The sequence below is a fragment of the Canis lupus genome, chromosome 23 (genome assembly GCF_011100685.1).
Source record: "Canis lupus familiaris isolate Mischka breed German Shepherd chromosome 23, alternate assembly UU_Cfam_GSD_1.0, whole genome shotgun sequence".
Classification (NCBI taxonomy): domain Eukaryota; kingdom Metazoa; phylum Chordata; class Mammalia; order Carnivora; family Canidae; genus Canis; species Canis lupus.
Genome location: NC_049244.1, coordinates 19,035,804 through 19,056,110, shown reverse-complemented (window position 1 = coordinate 19,056,110; position 20,307 = coordinate 19,035,804). Strand labels below are relative to the sequence as shown.

Below are 20,307 nucleotides of genomic sequence, written 5' to 3'. Positions count from 1 at the left end.
CAAAGAAAATTGAGTTGCCATGTTAAATACAGTGATAGAATGTTAGAATTAAAAGGAATTTGAAAGATTGTCTAACCCAGCTCCTTATTTTACAGATGAAATAGAGTACTGCAGAGATGATGTGATTTGCCCAAGGAGCCATACCTGGTGAGTAAAGAAAGAAGAAATAAATGAATTTGATCAAGTAAACATGATAAATGTCCTGGGTGTAGATAGAGAACTAGATTTGGGTTTCCATTACTAGCTGTGGGGAAAAAGCAGAAATTTTGTACAGACATGAACATAGATGAAGCATTTGGGCAAGGAAGAATTGACCAAATTTACTGTTACCCTGACAAGTCAAAGACTTGCATCACACAGATCCTCTTAAAATTCATGTTTTCAGATGTTTAGCAAAGCTTGGCTAGGCATGACTGTGCTAGAATGGTCCTGAGATTCCTCAAGAAAAGATTAACATCCTTGGCATGGAACTTTGCAATAAAGGAAACACTATAGTTTAATTCATAGTGATTTAAGAAGATGGAAGATTCTTGAGAGAAGAAATCTAATTATGGTGAAAATAAAATTTCATTTGCCCATCATTTCCTCCATTATTCATTAGAAAGATAAGTATGTACAAGGAAGAGCAAAGAGAAACATGAAAGTGTACTGGGGAAAAAATAAGGAATTGATGTAATGAATGCTATTTAACTATGAATTTCTCATATTGTGATCATATTTTAACTTAATCTTCAAGTGAACCTATTGGGTAAATTCAATTGGTTATTTTAAAACAGAATTCCTATAGCAGTTCCAAATAACTTCATTGCTTTTTCTAATTCATTTGGAATTTAATGCATTTTTTAATGACCTAATAACTTTGTTTTCTTCTCTAGTTGGTAGAGTTATTTAATGCATTTCTTAATGACTTTAATAACTTTGTTTTCTTCTCTACTTGATGGAGTTACATATTCTAGTTATAAACTTTAAGATTTGAACGCAGCTTTCTTCTGCTTTATTTTGTTGTTGCTTTTTCTTATTAGGAGCCAGCTCCTTTCATCCAAATTTAAATGTAAACTGGAATAATTCTAATAATGCTGCAGTTTCACACCAATATATTGATCTCTTTCATTTTATATTCCTGAGAGCAAAGCATTTTATGCTTATTAAAGATTATTACTAATGATTATGGCACATAATTTAGAGAAAAAAGTTAAAATGACTCAAGCTGATATAATGTTCATTTTTGAGAATAAGTATGTGAATAAAGTCAAAACATTTTAGAAAATGAACTTCTCCAACTTGATAATCACAGTATATGTTATAATGAAACTGAAATAATTAAAACGTTTTGGCACTGGCTTTTGAGTAAAGGAGATTGGTGGAACAGTCTAGAATGAAATCTGAAATATAGGAATTTCATGTAGGATAGAAGTGATATTTCAACTTAGTAGGAGAAATGACAAAAGGGTGAAGTAGCGAAGAGAAAAACAGACAACATAAAAATATAAAATATCTTTACAACAAAAGACAAAGCTAAAAATATAAAATATCTTTACAACAAAAGACAAAGCTAAAGCTTTTTTGTCAACAAATAGGGAACATACACATGTAGACACATCCATAAAAATAGGATAAACAATTCAGTGGGAATATAGACAAATAATATGAATTGGATATTGCCCAAAGAAATATCAATGGCCAATAAACAAAATGGAAAAAAAGGACACAAGGATACTAATACATATATATATATATATATATATATATATATATATATAGTATTTTTATTTTAGACTGACAAAATGTATGCTTAATAACTTAAAACATCAAGCAATGGGGAGACCATAGGAACATGTCTACTGCCTTTCATTGTAGATGGAAATGTGAAGTGAAACAACTTTTCTTGAAGTGAAATTGGCCACTATCTACTAAAATTCCAGTAATAGGTATCCTATCACTCAACTGTCTAATTTCTTAGAAAATAACTCTTAGAGATTACTCAAGTTCCAAAGGTAGATGTTCAAGATGTTCATTGTGCTTTGTTTGTAATAGGAAAAAAAAAATAAAATAGAAGACTTGCTAAATAAATCATGATGCCTCAAAATACAGAAATGATCTGTAGTTTTTATGAAAATACAGTAAATTGACATCAGATGACATGATAATATGTTGATGGTGATAAATACTATATACATTGCATAATCTTGTTTCATTAAAATAGTACCTTGTAATTTAAAAAGTACTTGTCTCTGGGTATGGAATTGGAGAAGTAGGTAGGTTACTTATTCATTTATATATAGTTGACACACAGTATATTAATTTCAGGTGTACAACTTAGTGATTTGACAAGTTTATGCATTATGTTTACCAGAAGTATAGCTATACATGTCCCACTGTATTGTTATTACAACATTATTGACCGTATTCCTCATGCTGTGCTTTTTATTCCCATGACATACTCATTCCATAATGGAGGCCTGTATCTCCTTCTTCTTTTCACCTCTTCTGCCCAACCCCACCCTCCCCTCTGACAAACATCATTTTATTTTCTGTATTTATAGTTCTGATTCTGCTTTCTGTTCTTTTTTTTAATTCCATTTGTGAACGGAATCATATGGTATTTGTCTTTCTCAGTCTGACTTGTTTCACTTAGCATAATAACCTCTAGGTCCAAGATGTTGACTCAGAAAGCAAGATCTCATCCTTTCTATGGCTGTATTAATATTCCATTGTGTGTATGTGTAAACATACATATCACCTTTTCTTTATCTATATTGATAAAAAAGAGATTAAACTGTCACTATTTGCAGACCACATGATACTACACATAGAAAATCCTAAGGATTCCATCAGAAAACTATTAGAAGTAACAAATTCAGTGGAGTGGCAGGATACAAAATTAATATCCAGAAACCAGTAGGATTTCTAAACACAGTGAAGTTGCAGAAAGAGAAATTTTTAATAATACCATTTACAATTGAGTCAAAAAGTATAAAATACCTAGGAATAAATTTAACCAACGAGATGAAAGACCTTATTTGAAAACTAGAAAAAACTGATGAAAGAAATTGAGGATGACAGAAATGGAAAGATATTTCACACTCATGGATTGGAAGAATTAACACTGTCAAAATGTACATATTACCCAAAGCTATCTACAGATTCAATACAATCTCTCTGAAAATGGCAAGGGTATTTTTTGCAAAACTAGAACAAGTGACACTAAAATTTGTATGGAATTACAGAAGACCCAAACAGCCAAAGGGATCCTGAGAAAAAAGAACAAAGCTGGAGGTATTACAATCCCAGGTTTTAAGATATACTGCAAAGCTGTAGTAATCAAAACAGTATGGTACTGGCACAAAATAGACACATAGATCAGTGGAACAGGATAGAGACCCCAGAAATAAATCCACATATAATCAATCTATAGCAAAGAAGACAAGAATGTACAGTGAGAAAAAGACAATGAAACTGGACTACTTTCTGACACCATACACAAAATAAACTCAAAATGTATTAAAGACTTAGACATGAGACCTGAAACCATAAAAATCCTAGAAGAGAAAACAGGCAATAATTTCTCTGATATCAGCTTTAGCACTATTTTTCTAGATATATCTCCTAAGGCAAGGGGAAACAAAGCAAAAATAAACTGTTGGGACTACATCAAAGTAGAAAGCTTTTGCACAGCAAAGGAAACCATCAACAAAACAAAAAGACAACCTACCAAATGGGAGAAGATATTTGCAAATAATATATCCTATAAAGGGTTAATATCTGAAATATATAAAGATCCCACACAATACAACACCAAAAAAAACCAAACAGTCTGATTAAAAAGTGGGCAGAGGACCTGAATAAACATTTTTCCAAAGAAGACATACAGATGGCCAACAGATACATGTAAAGATGCCCAGTATCACTCATTATCTGGTAAATACAAGTCAAAACCATGATGAGATATCTGCTCATGCCGGTTAGAATGGCTAAAATTAAGGAGACAAGAAACAAGTATTGGTGAGGATGTGGAGAAAAAGGAACCCTTTTCCCTTTAGGTGGGAATATAAATTGGTGCAGCCACTGTGGAAAACAGTATGGAGATTTTTCCAAAAGAAACTTTTTAAATTAAAAATATAAATGCCGGGGATCCCTGGGTGGTGCAGCGGTTTAGCGCCTGCCTTTGGCCCACGGCGTGATCCTGGAGACCGGGGATCGAGTCCCACATCGGGCTCCCGGTGCATGGAGCCTGCTTCTCCCTCTGCCTGTGTCTCTGCCTGTGTCTCTGCCTGTGTCTCTGCCTCTCTCTCTCTCTCTCTCTCTCTCTGTAACTATCATAAATAAATAAATTTTAAAAAATATATATAAATGCCGTCTGATCCAATAATTCCACTATTATTTACCCAGAGAAAATGAGAGCAGTAATTAAAAAAGATAAATGTGCACCTGTAAATGCACTTGTTTATTGCAGCATTATTTATAATAGCTAAGACCTAGAAGCAACCTAAGTGTCTGTCAATAGGTTATTATCTTACTGTCTGTTTTTAATATGTATTCTGGTTAAAGGTGCTTTTAAATGTATTATATTTTTCAAATGAAATATATAATTAGCATATAAACATGGAAAATAATAAAAAAGTGAATGTAGAACAATAAAAATAATGGGTACCGAATCTATTTTAGTCTTGTGGTAACTCACTGCATAATTACAATTTTTGTTTTTTTAAGATTTTATTTATTTGTGAGAGAGAAGCAAGAGACAGAGCATGGGCAGGAGGAGGGGCAGAGGGAGAAGCAGACTCCTCACTGAGCAGGGAGCCCAAGGTAGGGCTCGATCCCAGGACCCTAAAATTTTGACCTGAGCCAAAAGCAGACGCTTAACTGAATGAGCCACCCAGGAGCCCCCCAAATTATGTTTTGATATATAACATAAAATGAGTTATCTTCACTGAAATGTATATCTTCAAGAGATTTTACCCTTAGGTATATACCCAAGGAAAATGAAAATATGGCTGCACAAAATTTCTTTATACATGTTTATGAGCATTGTTCATAATTAGCCAAAATATGGAGACCACTCAGGTTTTCAATGATGATAATGGATAGATGTGGTACATCCATACAATGGACTATTACAATAATAATAAGTAAGGTACCAATGCATGCCATAACCTGAATAAACCCTGAAAACAATATGTTACATGAAAGAAGCCAGTCGCAAAAGAACACATGTAGGATTTAATTTATGTGAAATGTCTAGAATATGTAGATATAGAGACAGCAAGTAGATTATTGGTTGCCTGGTGCTGAGGCTAGAAGTAGTAAGAGAAGGAGCTACTGCTAATGTGTGTGGGCTTTTTTGGGGGAAAGATAAAATTATTGTAAAAGTAGGTCCTGGTGATGGCTGCACAACTTTGAACATATTAGAAACACTGAATTGTGCACTTCATATAGGTGAACTTTATGGTCTATGGATTATCCTAATAATGACTTTTCAAAATACCTAACTTCCCTTGGATATTTTAGACAATTTCTGAGATCCTTTCTCAGAGTAATAAAGATTAAGAATAATGGAGTGTTTCAGTAATCTGCAGTTGAGTCTGAAAGGTAACATAACCTTTTAATAGCCACAGAAGATTTCCCAGAAGCTGGGATCACACAGTGGTTGTACCAGCCATAAGTTAAGCCCTACAGAAAGGAAAGTATTTTATGCCCCTTTCAGTTCTCCTCCAAAACTTCTGATTCTCTTGATAAGAGAGGCTATTTGATGGCATTTCATCTGCTGTGGCCCTTTTTAACAAAGATAGACTAGTCCTGACTCTCGGAGCTAACCTCAGATCACACCATCTAACCAGGACTCAATTAAATTGTTTCCATGCTTTTTATTTTTTATCTTCTACATGAGGTCCATGAAGCTGATTTATGGCTTTTGGAAGATTATAACCGTCCATCTTAAACACATTTATTCAAGTAAAAAACGAGTGTGCTAACCTAAAGAGAAATAATGAAAGTTGTTGACCTAAAAAGTCAAAATGTGTGCTAATGGAATCAGTTTACCTAAAGTCTGAGGAACAATTTAAAGACTAAGCAGTCATAAAATCTTGGAGTCTAAAGATGTCTGTAGATGATTGAGTTCAAGACATTTGTTTTATAAATGAGGTAACACAGACCCTGGCAAGTTAGGGACTTACACAGGTTCACATTTTCAGACCAGGCCTCAAGATAAGAAAAGTGCTGGTAACTAAGACAAGGTCTCAGAAGAAGGTGTGGGTTGGGTGAACTGAAGCAGTGTTGTTAACTGCTCCATGCTTTAGCGATGCTCAGTTAGGGAATGCTGTGATTACCAAATTCCAGGTTACAACTGTCTCCCTATTTCTAGTTGCATTGGGTGTTTGTGAACTTTTGTTGTCAGACGCAGCCACAGAACTACAGAGGGAGGGGGGTTATGAAAGCCAGTGGGGAGGAAGGGCAGGCCTATCTTGCCTTTTTGTAAATGCCAAAGCTAATTTCAATGATTGCTTTAGCGATATAATGATAACCAAGATTAAAGCAAGCAGGAATCCACTTTAGGATATGAGAGCTGGAATTTTAGATTTCATTATAAGATTGGCATTTCAACAAAATAGTAATATAATGGCAATGGATTTCCATTTTTTCTCCATTTCTATTGAAATATTATCTCATAAATATACTTTGATACAAAAGAGATCTCTCAATTTCATGAGAGCCCTATTTTATTCTTATGCTGACTTATCCCTAAAATATCTTTTTGATGTACAGCTTCAATATTCTTTCCAATGTCCATGACATCAGCAATCAAAAATGGCATTAGTTTTAGTTTTTTTCACATATAGTTGTAGGTTATCCAAAAAAAAGAAGAAGAAGAAAGAGTTCCTGCTTAGTGCTCACTGAAACATCCTTCTGGTATTATCAAGAGATGTTTCTGGTTAATGCAGCTAATTCTTCCAAGAGGAGGAAAAAAAAATACCATCCATGAAGGGAGGCAAACTTGCCCACTACTATTCTAAAATGTATGTAAGGTATACAGGGAGGGAAGGAATACTTTTTTTTTTTTTTTTACATATTAGTATTTCTTGTATTAAAGGAAAGGTCGTGTTTTCCCAGATTCTGTTTAAGAGATGGAAGTTGTGAGACCACGCAACTGGATGCCAGAGTTCTGAATCTCTCTATCCTGCTATGCTTATAGGTCCACGTAGTTAACTGCAGACCACATCCACAGGGGTCAGCCTTCCCAGGCCCCAGGAATGAAATCTTTCACCCACCAAAACTGTTAACTTATAAGGGTACTGATCAATGAGGATCATTTAGTTGGAGAAAGTAATAAATCGGTTAAGTATGCTTGATTTTAAGTACCATTCTGGAACCTCACTTTACTTTTAATTTTTTCTCCCTTCTGGAGTTACTCTGACATTCTTATAAAGTTTTTGTTAGGATGTTACTTATGAAAACCCCTTGCGAAGAATCTGACATTCACCTGGTTTGCATATAACTCCTATCTACATCAAATACTACTTCACGGAAACTTTAGCTTTTTGAAATACTGGCATTAGAGAATTAATCATTGGGTTAATAACCATGCTTTTTCTCTAGATGGTCCATTTTTTTAAAAAAAAGATGAATGCTTTGTTACACAAAGAATGTGTTAAATTACAGCAAAAACATAAATGAACCTTTGAAGTAGATTAGCAGCACTAGCTGGTGTTGATAGTGTTACACTGATTCTAGCATTATAGAAGTATTTTCACTAGGCATGCCACATATTCTGATCAATTTCTGTTGCTATACCTATGATCAATTAACAACCATGACCAACATATAGACATGAATATGATTGTTTCAGCCAAAGCATGACCAGAATTCCTGGCTACTTTCCCTATCATGGTGGATAGAAAATAAAAGTCCCTTAAATAAATGTGTAGTTAGGTAATATTCAGTACCATACCTGAGGCTCTAGGTTGTGAATGTCCTGTATAAATCAGCCACATATGTGAAAAATAATGCCAAGGCTGGCTCATGGATGAAAGACATTGGTAGCTTGACCCAGGAGGAGGAGGAGCTACTGTTACTTGGTACAGCTCATGGTATCCACACTTTGGCCTTTGAGATTGCTCTCAAAAAGGATTCTGTAGAATCCCTCCCTCTAAACAATAAAGGAAACATTTTCTTTTTTTATTTTTAAGATTTTACTTATTTATTCATGAGAGACACAGAGAGAGAGGCAGAGACATAGGCAGAGGGAGAAGAAGTTTCCCTGCGGTGAGCCTAATGTGGGACTTGATCCCAGGATCGTGAGATCACAACCTGAGCCAAAGGCAGACACTCAACTGCTGAGCCATCCAGGTATCCCAGGAAACATATTTTTAAGGAATAATTTTTAAAAGGAAGAAATTGGTACTGCTTTCCTCTATGATCCATTAACTAGTCTGGCAATGTGCTCTACTCGCCACCCCCACCCGAACACAAGGATGAAAAAGTTGGACAGTGCCAGCTATAGAATAAACATTTTTTTTCTGAATGACCCACAGCTCCCTCATTACTGTGATGTCTAAAGAAGCTGCTGCCTTTTCATTTTAATGTGAGAGACATAATTTTCTTGTTGTTTTCCAAGGCTGTCAGATAATAGACAAATTGCCTTTGATAAAACATGCTTTCAATTTCTCCAGTGTAATAATTCAATTTTCATTTTCATAAGGGATTGTTTATTTTGATGGCTTGAATTGGTTGACTAGGATGTCAGTGTCTAGTGCTCATCAGTAAAGATTGTAGTGTGAGTTATAATTCAGGAGAGCATATGTTACTCTCAAATTTATTATGTACAAATGCTTTTCTGTGTTTAATTCTTGAAAATCAGGAGTGACAACTCATTTGAGGAAATAATTTCTCTTGGTCTGTTTCTCTCTAAAAGTCACTTAGACACAAAGACAATTTGTGCAACTATTTATTCAAGAATTTGCACAGTGCTGTTTATTGAAGAGATATGGGTTCTAACTCCTGGAAATTTCAACTCCTATAATTCCTGCAAATGGCTCATGTTCCTCTTCTTTACGTCACTACCCTGACTGTGTGTATGGACATACATACCTTTCTCTCTTGCTGTATCAATACATAAAGCAGACCTCAAAAGAACTTTAGTTTAAAAAGAAATAAATGAAAGTAGTATATATACATTGTAGAAAATTCTAATATCAGAAAAATGTTAAAATCATCTGTTAAATCCCTGTTTACTTCTTTGTCCCCATCTTATTTAAATCTCTTATAATTAAGAGATTAATATCTGAAAAGTTCTTCTGTTAACTATCTTATCTTATCCAGTCATGTATTCATTGTGCTAAGGCAGAGGAATCCAGCACCTTAGTATGATGCTGTGCCATCCTTCCCCTAAGCCCTGCCCTAATTCCAGTCAACAGCTGGGCAAATAGTGAACCCCTAACACACACCAGACACCCGTGTGAGGACACACAGGTGAATAATTCATAGGTCCTAACTAGCAGATATAGATAGACATGAATGTGTTGAGGAAGTGCCCTAGCAAGGGTCTGGCTAACCTTGAAAGGCAAGCATTTCACATAGCTTATAGAGGGAAATGTCTGCCTGGAGAGACCATTTGAATGTTCTTGGTATATGAAAGATGATCAAAACCATATGCTCAATTATATTCCCTAAAAAAGTATAGAGAAGAGAAGTAAACACAGTTCCAAAATTTGGAGACCTCTAATGGTTGGCAGGAGGAGGTGAGCTGTGAAAGAAATGAAAAAGAAACAGAAGTAGCTGAAAAACAAGAAAATGTGGTATCCAGTAGGCACAAGAAGAGAACGTTTCAAAATGGAGGAAGCGGTCCATTGGATATAATGCTATTTGTTAATAAGGTATGAAAGATGATCATTAGTTTCAGCAACATAAGTGTTATTGGTGACACTGACAAGAGCTGTTTTATGAGATGTTAGCAAGAAACCAGAGAGGAGTAAGTGCAGAGGCATTAGCAGAATCCCTAAATGCCTTTTATCACATTTTAACATGTTAATGTAATTATTTGGTATATGGTTCTGATGTTTCCATTATTTAAAATGTGGGCTCTGGGGATCCCTGGGTGGCTCAGCGGTTTAGCGTCTGCCTTTGGCCCAGGGCATGATACTGGAGACCCGGGATCAAGTCCCACATTGGGCTCCCTGTGTGGAGCCTGCTTCTCCCTCTGCCTGTGTCTCTGCCTCTCCCTCTCTCTGTGTATCTCATGAAAAAATAAATAAAATCTTTTTTAATTAATTAATTAATTAATTAATTAATTAATTAATTAATTAAAATGTGGGCTCCTTGTGTCTTACCTTTGATGACCCTAGTCATAGTACTATACTTACCACATACAAGGTTGTCAGTAAATACTTGGTAAGTAAATCTTGTTTCCCACAATTGCTCCTCCTTCTGGACTTCAAATTCTTCTTTCTCCTTGCTTTTCCTACATTTGATAGACTGCCAGGTTTTATCCATTTTTCTGCAACATCTCTTGATGTCACAGTTTTGGTTAGTTGCACATTAACTCCTTTTACTCCAAGAAATCAAATCTTCAGTTAAGAATTAAATTATAACCCCCAAATTAAATTATATGTATATAAAATCCCTCCCCTCCCACTCTGTATGTGTATCTCCTTCCTCCTCCATCTCCTCCCCTCCTCTCCCCGGAGTAAGTGTATGTATCTCCTCCCTCCCTTTCAACTCCTTTTCCTCCCTGTCCATCCTTTCCCTCATCTTTACCTTTTTATGAGAACCTAAATGCCGTTTTGACTCAGAACATACAAGTTGTGGAAGTAGGGAAGAATCACTAATTACCACACTTGTTTCATGGAGAGATATTTGAAAGCTAGTTTGAGGACCATAAGAGATTGACGTGAAAACTAAAAGAACAAATCTTAAAGGAGTAAAATTTGGGGAATATTTAGATTAAATAAAAAGTCTCAAATTGTTGAACAATGAAGATTCTGTGATTCTGTGTGTGCCAACTTCCCCTTTGGTTAATGACACCAAGAGAAAACAGAAGTTAGGAAGTGGGATATTAGCTCTTCTTCTCTTTGTCCCATCCATGGCGATGCTTTAATCCTTAGGCACCCATTAACTAAATGGATTTGACTGAGCTTCTGTGTCCGGTGGTGCAGTCCCTCAGCGCAGAGCACTGCCTGGGCTGCTGAAGGATGAATCTGATTGAGGCAAGAAGCACCATCTATAATGGTGGCCTCATCTATAATGGTGCCCGCCTTTACCTCCTGTAATGCTCAGGGGAGGAGCAGCTTATCTTCAGGATGGCCAATTCTTTATGGTTAGTATCAGAAATGAGCCTATCAATCAGCCACATGAGACTTTTAAAGGGGCACCAGGGCCATAAACTTTATGAAAAAGGCTAGAGATTGCATTCAGCCCTCAAGCAGATACACAATTACCCTAAACCCAGTTCAGGGCAGGGAGACTAAATCTTCTTTTTAAAAAACAAAACAAAACCTGACAAAGTCAAGACCCCCACACTCATCAAGGCTTTTAGAAGCAAAGAGATAAGAGATAGCAGTTGTCAGACAAATCATCTCTCCTATAGCTGCGCAAAGACAAGAAGAGGAAGGGCAAGGAAGGAAATGGTAGAGAGAAAGGAAAACTATTAGGCTGGAAGGGGAAGAAAAAGAAGAAAGACTAAAGAGAGATGTTTCTGGAGTCTGTAAATCCTTGCCTGCTTATGAGATTAACTCATTGATATTGAAGGGACTTGAAAAATCTCATTGATTTATTCACTGTAGGCAGAAGTTAGAGAAAATCTCATTTTCATGAGCTTCCCTTCCTATCACTCAGTTCCCTGGTGACACAGAATGTAAACCTTTTCTAAGGGTTTTCCCAGACAGTTTGACATTTTGTTGAATTAACTGGCATATATTGTACCAAATTTATATGTGGCATCTTTCCACCCAAGCAAGTAATGATTTTATGCTGAATAGAGTTTTGGGGGGTACTAGGAGAACTCTGGAAACTTTCTAGGGTGATCTTGCTTCTGAAGTCACCTGTCTGCCTTGAACACCCCCCACCCCCTATATCTCACTGCCTACCCACCTGGATATAAATGGTGAGGGCATTCTAAATCTCAGCAGGATTCTTCTTTGACACCAGAGATTGGTCCCCTGAGGCTCCCTGTGTATGCACTGTCACAATGTTTTATCTGGTAGATATCAAGAACATCTGAAATATTTGGAAAAAGGTGTGAGGAGGAAGGTTAGATGAATGAAGCATCATATTGCTGGTACAGCTGGCTCTGTTTTGATCCCAGTGGCAAATATTCCATATATAAATGTTGAGCTAAAAGTGAACAGTCTATATGTTGGTGTGTCCTCCGTTTAGGAAGCACATGCCATCTAACTACTGCTATGAATGACTGTGAGGCAGAGTATGTCTGTAGTTTCCGAGGGCTGCTGAAATGAAATTTCATGAAATGGGTGGCTTAAGATAACAAATTTATCATCTCTCACTTCTAGAGGCTAGAGGTCTGAATTCAAGTATCCATGGGCCATGCTGAAACCTATAGGGGGCAAGTCTCCACCTTTCCCATCACCCCATATCTTCCTTATGTCTTTATGTCTTCACATGACTGCCATCTTATAAGACATGGAGTCCTGTTGCATTGGGGCCCTTCTTCCACAGTGATTTTAACCTATTTATATCTGCAGTAATTGTATTTCCAAATAAGATCACATTCAGGGATTAAAACTTTTTTTTTTTTTTTGAGAGGGGCGGGGGCATAATTTAACCTGTGACAACAAGAAATGTTTGTTTGAAATCTTAACCAAATAGATCTAGACATATTTCTAGTTCAATATAATACACAATTAACTAGAAATCACTGGTATCAAAGGTTGTACTAGGTGCTGTTTGAGTTCTATGAGATGATCAATATAAGATCCTGTACACATACACACACACACACACACACACACACACACATCCACAACCTCTAGGTACCTGAATACAGCAGTATTGCATTATTAAACATCTTTCAGACAGAGATATAATTATATGAAAACTTTCATACTTTTAATACACAGGACAAAATGGATATCATAGTGATTAATAATAGTTGCTAATATTTATATAGTACAAAAACATTTGCCAGGCACAATTCTAAGTGCTTTACATTCGTATACTCTCCATGACTGTCTTGTATGGGGTGTACAAATAAGGTCAAGCCTTTTTCTTACGGAACTTATATTCTCATGGTTTGTTTTCTAGTCCCTGTGGGTCTGAATAGTTTCATCTTTGAAATGAGATTAAATGAACCTCAGGATCCTTTCGTGCATGTCTAGTGCACTAGTACTGTTGTCTCCATTACTTAGTTGCTGTAGTTTTGGGAAGATGCAGGCACCAGAGGGTTTTAGTGTTTAAAACATAGCTGGAATGGATTTCACTCTTGAAATTTCTTTGCCTTGGGTCGCTGAGTTGACATTGACCAGACTGAGTCCGCCATATTTGTTTGCGGTTTTGAGTGTTGCAGACAGAAATGAGTAAAACAGTCACTAAAATAAAAGATGGCCATTTGAAAGTAAGCTCCATGACCGCTAGAATTTCTCTCTGTTCATTGCTATTTCTGTATTGTCCAAAAGAGTAGCTGGCCCGTTAGAAGATGTTCAATAAATATTTGTAGAATGAATGGATGGCAGTAATTAGCAGGCATTTGAAACCCAAAGCTTAAATCATACCATGGAAAACAGTGTTACTGGCTTTTGGTACTTACAAACAAAATGTCCACTGTAAAATTGAAATTATATATTATGCTACTTTGGATAACTGATTTACTGAAACAAAACCACACTAGAAAGGCCAGCAATATTTCATTCCCAGACACCTAAACCAACATTAATAATCCATTACTTTGTCTGACTTCAGTGAGTGGGTAGTTTGTGTGGCATTCCTTCTTTTAACTGCTTCACACCAAAGGAGGAAAATAAACAGGAAGCTCCTTTACAACCTTAGTTCCTTTCACTTCTCCTCTGGACCACAGATTACCTCCTTTTTTGCTGGCGATATAATTAGTTGACTTAAAGGGATGATAAGGAATTATGAGATGCTGATGTCTGGCATGATTGAAAAGGTAAAAGGTGTGAGTTGGAAAATATTTAGAGAAGAAATACATTTCACAGTACAAGAAGAGATCTTGCTGAAAATCACTTTTCAGTCTAAGGTGGTGAATAAAATAAATGGTAGGACATTGGGTAATAAGCAAAAACAAAAACAAATTCCCAAAGGTGCTTGGGAGCCATCGATACAGTGTCTCACATGCTTTTGGGATCTACTGTTTTCAAGATAAATCATGCCATGAGTAACATATACTATTTGGAGAATACAAGTGGAGCATGAGCAGAACAAGCTGCCTCTCACCTTTCTCTGTAAATGCTTTCCTTTGAAAAGTTCTTATTTCTGTGTTTATATCTCCTGCTAGAAGAAGTCTGCATGAAGATTATGTGTCAAGTGGCCCGTGTGTGTGTGTGTGTGTGGTGTGTGTGTGTGTGTGTGTATATCTTTCCCAGTTCCCCTGCCTCTATGGTACAGTTTACAAACTAAAGTACATTTAATTTTAAAATCTAGAAAAATGTGGGAGTTTTTTTTCAGTGACACCTTTAAAAAAAAGAATTTTAGAGAGCTGAAGGGTGGGATGGGACAGGGGATGGGTAGAGGGAGAGAGACTGAGAATGAGAGTTTCAAGCAGACTCTGTGTTGAGCATGGACCCCGACATGGGCCTCAATCTCACAACCCTGAGATCATGACCTGAGCTGAAACTGAGAGTCAGACATTTAAACTATGCCCCCCACCCCAGGCACCCCTTTCAGTGACACATTTTCAGTCATACCACTGAGCAGTTTATCATATTACCTCAGAACAGCCAGTTGTTGGGGTTGGAGCCTAAAAAGATCTGAAATAATAAATAAGGAATGATCCCATTCAGAAACAAAGAGCCCTTTTAGGGGGGTACAAGTGAACTACCTCATAGTAATAATGTTTTATAACATCCCAAGATTCCTATATTAAGTGGATTATCGATTTGCAGATGCAAAAACGAAAAGGACAAAAGAAAAAGGGACTAATACCATTTAGAAGCCAAGACACTGATACAGGTACCTTCTTATTTTTTCCTCGAAGTTTAGCAGGCATAGAAATTACTTTGGATAGCTAAGAAGGGGGTTTCATATTATTCTGACCTATTTTTTTCCCTGCCATTTAAATACTGGCATTCCTTTATCCCAAAAGAGTAAGAGGGACAACTGAGTGATTAAGCTACCTCAGGATATGAGGTCCAAAGTCAAATATCAGCAGGAACCAGGCAAGTGATGTACATGTGAGAGATGATTTGGGAATAATAAGAGAATGCCAGAGTCATAATGAAGCAGAGAGTCTATGTTCCTTATAAAGGGGTAGTGGGATTTTTTTTTTTTTTTGGTAGTGGGATTTTTTAAAAGATTTTATTTATTTATTCATGAGAGATACAGGCAGAGGGAGCAGCAGGGAGCCTGATGAGAGACCTAGGATTACACCCTGAGCCAAAGGCAGATGTTCAACCGCTGAGCCACCCAGGCATCCCAGGGATAGTAGGATTGATGCTAGGTCAGGATGTGGCCCCAGGCTGCCAGGATGCACTAACTGTTCTCCCTGCCCTCCCTCTCAGTGTGTGGGATCACTCAAATTTAAAACACTGTACAGGCCATCAGTTTGCAATCTCTGCCTTAGGTGGTTGTCCCAAGGTTGCATCTCAGAACAGCTGTTCTGAAAGTGAGTGGTGAGGTTCCTTAGGCAAAACAGTTTGAGAAACACTGGGTTAAACAGTTAACTAGCTTTCTTGACTGCAGGGATTCTCAGAACCTTAAATGTATTACTTATAAAGTGAACCTTCAAGAGGAAGTTCAGGGTACCCATCATTTCCCAAACTGCTCTGACCTTTGGACCCCTTGCTGTGGATACTTCATCAATGTACTTTGAAGGACCATGCAGTAATTTACTTTGCAGTAAATAATGTGAGTGTAATTCCTGTAAGTGAAAATGCAAGAGGAAACTGTAGATGCAGAAAACAAACAGCCCTGCTAAAATTAAGATGCCTGTAAGTGACCTTGACAAGTTGGAAACCATGATTTCAAGCTATGGAGTAGATGGGGGAAACAATGGTGTTTTTTTTTGTTTGTTTGTTTTGTTTTGTTATCAGCTACTTTGTGAATTAGACTTTGTCAGCAATGGAGTGTTTGCGTTTTTGAGTTTTGAAGTGAGAGTGAGACTGGAGATAAAGGATAATCTATTCTGCAGAATTTGGTGAAATCTTGACTTCTGATAGTCACCCATTCAACAAATTATTTCTCATATCCCTACTGTGTGCCAGGCAATATGCCAGGCACTGAGTAGAGTCTGGGATTAAATTATTGGTCTCGCCCACACCAGTTTTAACCTAAACCCAGGAATCAAATTAAAGTATGTATTTTCAATTCATAATTTATCACAATGGAAAAGTGTAAACACAAAAAGGAATACTGTTTCCTTTCCTTCAGGGTCTTTCTGACATTAGGAAAGAGAATAGCTCGGTTCACAGCCATTACCGAGTCATAATATGACCTGACTTGGTTTGTAGTTATATAAATAGCTATGAACAATATTTGCTTCCCCATCAGATGCTGATAATCAGAATGATAGGAGTGTGTTCACTTTAGCCTGGATGATTCCTACGGACAAAATACCACTTCCCCTTCCTGTTAATTCCTAAGAATCCTCCACGTGTGTGTTCAGGCTCTGTTCTTTGTTTTTCCTCTCTGTCATTCTGAACCCCCAAATATTTATCAATACTGAAGGCCACATGCCACATGTCCATAGAGTCATCTTGGATCTTCCCACCAGAGATTGGAAGCCCATCATTCATATCTAGAACTTTCTTACGTCTGTGATTCTTTTCTCCCTTAGGTAAGAAATATTAATTCAATAATATATTCAGCAAATGTATACTAAGGGCCTATTGTGTGGACTGTACTGCTGACAATTGGGGTTGAAGTAGACGTCAAGGTGAATGAGATAGATGATCGCCAGCCAGCCTGACACTGGTAACGCAGTTGTGTATTTGAGTATGTCTCCTTCTGCATAATTGAAGCTATAGGATCACTAACTAAATGAATGATTTCATCTCCTATCTGGAGTATAGTGGCTTATACATATTTGCTAAAAAGTTTACTAAGCATGGGCTTGATTATTCCCTCATTCCTCAGTCTTAGTTTTCACTGCTATGGTTTGATAATGCTTCGACGAAGAAAGTTCATCTTCCTGGAAATCACATGTCTGTTTCATCATGAAATGCTGTTGACTACCCCTGTTTATTTGCTGTAATTTCAATTCCATTTACAGGTAAAGATCTCCTCTGTTCCTAGTCATCAGGCATAGAGACTGTATAAGATGCAGATGTGGCTTCTTCCGAGAGTTCAGCAAGTGCTTGCCACTTGACAAGAAAATTACAACTCAATTAGAGTGTGTCTACTTGTGTTTTGTCCTCGAGTTTGCTCCACTTGTTTTCCATGCAGATCCAGCTCTGTTCTCTCCTCTACCCCATCTTTCTCTGTTAATGAAAATTGTCCTTCAATCTCTGTTTATCCTTTAGCCAACAAACTAGTTTCAGTGGCAGCATTATGGTTACAGCCCACAGAAACCTTTTCTGTGCAGTAATTTAGCTGTCAGTCTGGAAGTGGTAAAGCAGCAGAAAGATGGATGCTGAGCCTGGGGCATGCCTGAGCAGATACCCTGCATGTCCCTACTTTGGATGTGCACTTATTAAAGTAGAAAGGAAAAATGCTTGCACCAATTTCTCTGGGCTATTACTGCATTATAGCTAGGGGTTTTTTTGTTTGTTTTTTGTTTTTGTTTTTGTTTTTACTGGAACTCTGCTAATTGCTAAGAACCCTCTTATTATCTATACAAAGGATGGGGTAGAGGGTGGCGATCATTTAGTGAGAGAATTGTCCTCGAATAAAAACAACTGGAAAAGCAAATGACTATGACATTTGTGGTGGAATCCCTGGATACAATAATTATATTAGCACAATGTTTTGGCTTTTTTTTTTTTTTTTTTTTTTTTTTTGGCAGGGAATAACAAAGATGAACTTGGGAATTTTCTATAGAAGAACTGGTATGTGAAATAATAATTTCAGGTCCATCCACTGACTAATGACCATGAGCAATCAACAAATTGACAAATTAACTCTCTTGACACTTTGGTTTGTAGACCAACAAGTTGTTTGATTGTGCCATTAGATGTCTGAGAGTGCTGGAAAACTCACAGTCAGCATCTGGTCATCAAAGTAAATTTTTGACCATTAATTCAGATACAGTTAATTGCATTGTATTCTCAACATACTTTATTAGGATGAACAGTCTATTCAGGATTTAAGCCCTCATAGTAATAAACCCACATTGAACAGTGTCTATACAAGTTTTTTTTTTTTTTTTAACTTGGGAGCATTATATATGGCTTATACATGGAATGGCAATTACTAGAATTCTGTGGCTTTTTTTAGACATGAATTTACCCACATGTTGTTTTCATTTCTTGAGCCCTTAAGAGAATGACAAACACTACTCTGCCCTAGTGCATACAAAGTGTGTTTTCCCCAAAACTCCTTATTGCTGAAATTTTTAGTGAATAAATGATTTCCATGCTCAAGTAGGTTTGAAAAGTTTTCTCATTGGGTTTCCATTTTTGAAGAGTCACTCTGAGCATTTGCATATCAAAGATTTTGAAGAGGTCCTACAATAAATTAAATATTTTGAGTTTGTTTTTTGTTTTGTTTTTATTGTTTGTGATTGTATTTTTTTTTTTTTTTTAGTGAAACAGAGTTCCCAAAACCTACTAAGCCACTGAAATCTTTATTCCAATCAAATCAATTACCATGTGGGAGAACAAGAGATTCTCACCCTGCTTTGAGAAGGAAGCTACCTTATGAACTGCAGTGCTTCTCATGAGGCAGAGGTTCTGAGGCTGGGATTTCTAAGAAAACTCTGGTCTAGTGTGATGAGAACTATAAATGGGGATCATGACAACCAAAGACATCAGATCTCTTTTTCCTAGTCTTTTAGATCTTTGTGTGAGAAAGCCACTTCTGTCATTTACTTTGTATCATCTATAGTAAGCCAACTCTACCTTAGGCTGAAAAACAAATATGTTGGTCTTAAAAAAAAAAAGGAAGGTGGGAGGGAACATGTGCATGTGTGACTCAGTTGGTTAAGCATCCAACTCTTGATTTCAGCTCAAGTCATGATCTCAGGGTTGTAAGACTGAGCCCCACCTTGGGCTCCACATTAGGCATACAGCCTACTTAAGATTCTTTCTCTCCCTCTGTTCCCTCCCTTCTCTCTCTCTTTTTCTTTCTCCCCTTCTCTCTCCCTCTCCCCACTTTTCCGTGTGTGTGTGTGTGTGTGTGTCGGTCTTCCTCACATGCTCAAACCCAATGTTGATCATTAATGTGCTCCTCAAATGAAGAGTTTTTGTTTTCTTAAACTATTCCTTATGAACCAGCTGAATTTGTGCAACATTTTAAATATTTCTATTAATCAAGGTATAACATACACAGAGTGAAATATGCAGATCTTCTGTGTAGAAATCAGTGAGTTTGACATGTGTACCTGTATGCAGTATCCCTGTCAAGATATATTGCCATCCCTCTAGAGTTCTCTCAGTTTGATCAAACTCTTCTCCTCCCCAATTCCAAGTCAACCTGTGTTCTAGTTTCTATTGTCATAGGTTAATTTTGTCTGTTTTCAAAGTTTATATAAATGAATCTACCATTTTTTATTCACTTAGTATAATGCTTTTTAGATTCATCTACATTGTAGCATTTTCAACAGTTTGTTCCTTTTTACCCTGAGGAATATTCCATTGTATGAATATACCTCAATTTGGCCACATATGTGTGGGTTTATTTCTGTTCTCTGTTTCATAGGTCTTTGTGTCAGGCTTTATGTGGATACCATACCATTTCTTTTTAAGTTTATTTATTTATGTTTGATAATTTCTGCACCCAATATGGGGCTTGAACTCATGACCCTGTGAGTCAAGTCACACAGGCCCCTGACTCAGCCTGCCAGGCATCCCAATACTGTACCATTTTAATTACTATAGTTTTATTATATAGTTTGAAATCAGGAGTTGTGATGCCTTTAGCTTTGTTCTTAAGATTGCTTTGGATGCTTGTGTCTGGTGTTTACCTTACTGATTATGAAGGATTTTTGTATTTATTTTTTTTTTTTAATTTTTTTTTATTTATTTATGATAG

At 36.7% G+C, this 20,307-nt stretch overlaps 1 protein-coding gene across 1 annotated transcript in view; it reads left to right on the top strand.

Annotated features, from left to right (window-relative positions):
• The first annotated feature begins 95 nt into the window (after window positions 1–95).
• Window positions 96–20,307, top strand: part of RARB (retinoic acid receptor beta) — a 510,890-nt gene continuing 490,678 nt past the window's right edge. The window contains exon 1 of the mRNA XM_038570687.1: window positions 96–147. The gene's annotated coding sequence lies outside the window, so the exon portion shown is untranslated. The remainder of the gene's footprint in view (window positions 148–20,307) is intronic.